A 5,803-nucleotide genomic window follows, 5' to 3' on the forward strand; every position below is an offset into this window, starting at 1 on the left:
TTTAAAGATGCAAAGGCTCCTTGGTCCTGCCCACTAAAACAGCAAGGCGCAGCGGCAGGACAGGAGCCTCTGGCAGTTTGGATCCCAGCACAGAGGTTTAAAAGCCTTCCAGCTAGGGAAGGGAGGAGGATTTCAATGGGGAGAGGTTGCTTCTCTGAAGCGCTCCATGCCCTGGTTTGCAGGAGGGATTTTCTTCTGTCAGTGGATGGAATTGCCTCCATCCTTTGCTTCTGGTGGGAAAAAGAAACATTTTGGAGTGACCCAGACCTAGACTCAGATTCCTGGTATCCCAGGAGCACTGAGAGTGCTGCCTAAACTCCTAAACCTGGATGTGGTCACATCCAGACACACCACAAATTTCATGCAGTGGGGAGCACTGATATATAAATTTAAACAATGAGGATTTGATGCGCCGACTCCAGCTCGAGCTGGTTCACAGAGACAATTCTTTTTTTAATGAGGTAGAGAAACACTATCGTTTTCCCAGCTCATGTTGGAAGTCAGCAGTTAAAACCCACACTCGAATCCAGAAAATTAGACTTGCAAAAACATCAGACACTGACCTGATGTGTTCAACACAGAGATGGAAATGCACAGTAACTTAATACTTCAATAAAATATTAAGAAATACGTCAGTATTCCCTCTCTAGCTCCTGTACCATGTGCAGACTATGACCATTCTTTGTGTACTCCTCAGGACACGGTCTCGTTTTGCATCCTGCATTTCAGCTGCACCTACCACACATAGTTTAAGCCAGGTTTGCATGGGCTGTTACAGTCGAAATCACGGTTACTGACCTGTCATACAGAAGTTTCCAATTTACAGCCTCCAAGTGTGTTTCAGCAGTGGTAAGTGGATAATCTCTAGTGTATACATGGGAAACAGAGCGACAATAGGGTAAACAGCTTGTCCATTGCTGGCAGAGTCAGCAGCAGATAGTAAACACACTTCATTGTGTAGAATTTGGCTTTCCAAACTCTTGAAAGACAAATTCTGTTGTCTGTTACGTCCATATTTTCTTTCCCAGAGGACCTGGGTTAGCATCTGTCTAGCAGATAAAATTTAACTCAAGATACGGGCCCACAGGGTCCAGATTTCAGGTTCCTATTCTAACAGGATACCCAGGGTCTATGAGGCAACATTGCAATTGCCAGATAGCCTTTATAATACGGGATTTTTCTGCATTATGCAATCTGATCCTCTGTCCTGTAAGAAAAGCTCAGGGACACAACTGTGTATTGCCACGGCTCTCAACTGCTTTTCCAAATGCCTGGCATCAGCAGCTGGCTGCTCTACAATTGCAAATGCACCGCATGTATGCAGCAGCCCCAACGCTGGATGCTCCAGCCTGTTGTGCTTGAACTGTGCATGTGTACAGAGCAACTCACCATCGCAGGCACAGTAACCCAACACATTCAGAATGGCGCGGGTGATTTATTTCTTTGAGACGTGGCTCTCCAAAATCCTTACAATTGTTTTGTTTTAATCCAGATATCAATATCCTTCAGAGCAAAATTTGACCTTGTAGTCTTACAGTAGGAGCGGACCTCTAGATGTCAAGTAATTACTTTCAAATGTTGCTGTTTGGGTCTGTTAACAGTAAAGCCTTGCCTGATATGTCCCTGTTTTAAAGAACAGTCCTGCACTGCTGAGATGGACATTTTGTTTTAGTTTTGTGCGGTTGTTTTTCTTTGTTATTTCAAATGATTTTGACTATGTGGTACTTGTTGCTGTGATCTCTGCAGTCCATACATGGATAGGTTAGTTAGTAGCAAGCCGCTTGGAAACAGTCTTAAATGTAAAGAGGCAAAATCATGGAATTAGCCAAGATACATGGCAGGAAAAAGTGTTGATTCACACCTGCGTGCTGCTAGATTAACCCTGTCACCTCACGACCAAAGCCCATTTCTCAGGGCACAAATGTATACAAATTTATCAGGGGGCTCCTTTTACTACCACCCTTAAAAATGCTGCAAGTTTATTTTCCAACCTGTGCTAGGAGAGAGTAACATCCAGAACCTGCATAAAACTATGTATCATAAAGACCTTATGCCACCAATTTTCAAAGTCTATGCTGCCCTAAAAGGGAGGGAAGCAAATCAGTGGAGTCATCTTCTACCTGGTTTTCTGTTGAGAATGACAGAAAAGACAGCATCGCTACATACATTATCCTTCACATTTTCTGCAGCAGGTGCTGCTACACTGTGGCCTGTTTGAAACCCTGTCTAACCTGCAGCACCAAGCACCACCAAGGCACACAAACGTGGGCTTGAACATGGAGTTCAAGCCATAGCCTCCAGAGCAGCTTGTAATATGTCAGTGTAGGTTCTCAGAGCAAGTGTGAATCAGCCTAAGGTTGCAGTGAAAGCACCGTAATCTACACAGGACCCTGTGAAATTCAGCATGATACCTGAAATACTGACAGGGTTGCAGCAAAACAGGCAGCACCACTGGCGTTCTCCCACGTCTTTTAGTGGAGAAGCCATGTAGGAGGAGGCTGTCTAAGTTGTTCTTATGGCTGATTTATTTGCAAATGCAGGTGAATGCTAGAGAAAGTGTGAGTTTAACTCTCCCCTGACTGATCATTTCACAGGAAAAATGTGAGCCTTTGCAGTCAGTAACTGCTGCATGGACATGTTTCTTTCCTTACTCCTTCAGGTAAACCAAGTTCAGCCTTCCCCTGCCTCTGCTTTCATGCAGTACATTGGTGAGAAGGGAGAGTCATCCACACTGTCCTCGCAAAGCACATCCCCTCTGTGCAGACCGAGTAGACAGCAAGGCTACTCCTTTCCCCCTCATAGCAATTTACAGTGAAACGCCGCTGCTTATGTATTTCTGATGGGCAGCTGCAGGGGAGATTCCAGCATGCCTAGGGGAGCACAGCTCTGCACAGGTTCCCCCATGAAGGCGAGTCAGTGTCCCAGGACACAGGCTTCAACTTTAGGCAGACTGGCACAAGCACCTGGCTTGGTACATGAATGGTAGTTCAGCAGAACGAACATATCAGTTTAAACCTGAAGCACTTCCATGGAATTAGTCCAGATCCACACTTGTGTAATTGCCAGCGCAGTTTTGCTCCCCATGGCTAAACACCCGCCTGTAACAGGAGCAAATGTGTACCTACAGTCTTGACAAATCAGTTGCTGAGTGAGAGGTTAGAAAATGTTGTTGACATACTGTTAAAGTGAGACAAATCAGAGGAAGAGGTAATTAAGAGCGAGCAAATGGTAATAGCTAATACACATCCTGACTTCAGAGGTTTATTCTTATTCAGGGTTCTTAAACCTGATCTCCTCAGCTAACGATGTATAGGGTTGCTTGATGCCAGATGTTAGTGTTTCAGAAAGAGGAGAAAAGAATGCACTTAAGGTTGATAAAAACGTAATAAGTAACTGTTGCACTTACCACAAGTCATGGAAAGCCACACTGTGTTTAAGAGCCCAAGGAGAAAGGAAACAGCATCATGGATGTTCGCAGATTTTTTGAGCTGGGGCGAATAAGAACCTGCAAGTAAGAGCAAAGAGGTGTCCCGAGGATACCACCATGGACAGGAAAGAGAAACAGCACAGGGACGAGATAAAAGCTATTCCAAAATCCTTTCCCATCTTTCTCCAAGGGGCACTTATCTGCATGTTTCAGGGCCTATGTTTGCCTTACATTATAGAGCCCGTAGAGTGTACATTTAGAGAAGCATATAGGTCCTTTGCCTAAACTGACGTCATGCCAAGGCAAAGGCCTGGTCTGAGTCCACAACTGGAACTGATTCCTTCAACACTATCATTTTGTACTATATATGTTTTCTAGACAGTCTATGGAGTACATACGCTCCATCTCAAACTGGCAAGTTTCAAGATCTTTCTGGGTGATATCCACATTTACAGAGGCCTTGGGCATGACTGGAAGCTTACTCTGGAAGTGTAATTGGGATTTGCCTGTTAACTTAACAATTTCTTTTTTTTTTTTTTTTTTTTTTTTGCTTTCAGTACAGGGATGCAAAGCCCTATCCAGGACTGTAAACTTTTACAGCTCTGTGAAGACCTAGCCTCATTGCCAAAGGGCTGATGGGCCAGTATGTAAAATTGGGTATAGTCCCACAATCACTTTGGAGGCAGCTGGGACAGCTGAAGACAGTATTTTCCTCCAGCTTTTAACTGTACCTGTGCTCAAAGTACAGATCTGGTGTGGCAAAAAAAAAAAAAAAAAAAAAAAAAAAAGGGAGCAGTCAGTCAGTCAGTTTAGCTCAAGTCCAAGTCATCTGCCATTGAATCATTTATCTTTGGGATCCAAACGATATTTCTGCACAATGTGAGGGTGAAACAGCTGAGGTCAGCATCGTAACAAGTCACACAGCATTGCACTCAGTTACCTAATGTAGTCATGCCTCACTATTGCTTTAATTTAAAACACGGTTACTTCACAACAGTAATCAGCACTTGTTTCAGAGTTCAGTACAGGAGATACTCAACCTTGACCCATATCTAACATGGAGATGGGGTTTTTTTCGTTTAGTTGGACAATGATTTAGGATTGCCGTCTTGTTAAGTGCTTCTACTGTGCTCAGCACAGCGACTAATATTGTTCCCCCAGCACTTTACAGTTGTTAACATATATACTCTGTGGAAGAACATATACTCGTGGTATATATACTCGTGGTATTCCCATCCTGTAGGTGAGCACCCAAGAAACAAAGGAGCTGAGTGACATGACATGCCCAAGGACACACCAGAAATCTGTGAAAGGGAAGTGAACTCCAGTTTCCTAAAAACTGCAGTTCCTCAGGGCCTTGCTCTGTGATTGGGGCCTGTAAGTGCTTCTACAAAATAAATAGATTTTTCTTATTATTAAATTCAGAAGAAGACCTATAGGTGATTTGATTAGATCATATAAGTACCTTTATCATGAGAACACAGGGGTTTTTAAAGGGCTTCTTAATCTAGTGGAAAAAGACATATTACAAGAACCAATGGCTGGAATTTAAAGCCAGAGAATTCAAATTAGAAACAAGGTGCAGAATTGAGGGTTTTCTAACTGTAAGGATGATTAAATACTGGAAGGACTATCCAGGAATTATTTGCCTTTTGAATTCCTCACATGAAGAGTAGATGTCTCTCCTGAAGATCCAATTTCGTCAAACACAAGTTACTGGGCTCAATACGGGGGTAACTGGATGAAATGTCTGGTCTTTGCTAAGCAGGAGGTCAGATTAGATCATCTAATCATCCTTTACAATCTTAAATTCTATGAATCTATGAATAGTAATGACCATCATTGTACGTTACAGTTTGTAAAACAGCAAAGAGCGTGCTGCAACATAGCTGGGAGACAGAATAAAGAAGCATGTTATAAAAAAAAGCACTTTGCTCTGGAACTAAACATGTGACTGGTAATTATTTAACTTTCATCCATGTGTTTCCAAATTTTTCCTCCAAACAATATTTTAATTAGGTTTCAATTATAAGGCAAAAAAATAATAATCCATTAATCAAATAGGTACTACCGCATCCAGAAAAGCATTGCCAACGTTCCTGCATAACGTTTAAATGCCCAATTGATACAGAAATAGCTGACAATTTGCAGGAATTATACATAGGAAATCTGTAAAGGAGGGCTCTTCTGTAAAAGGTTTTACAGGCCTGAGCCTGGGATTCCTTTATTATATTTGAGTAGCTATAAAAACTTTTGTGCTAGATCATAACATTCTGTAGTTGTGAATGCAACAGATTTTAAAGAAAATCTGTTTTAGAAATGTCTCAGGGAGTTTTTCAAATAAAGACATTGGCACTGCTTTGTGCTTCTTTGCCT

The sequence above is a fragment of the Gymnogyps californianus genome, chromosome 13 (genome assembly GCF_018139145.2).
Source record: "Gymnogyps californianus isolate 813 chromosome 13, ASM1813914v2, whole genome shotgun sequence".
Taxonomy (NCBI): Eukaryota; Metazoa; Chordata; class Aves; order Accipitriformes; family Cathartidae; genus Gymnogyps; species Gymnogyps californianus.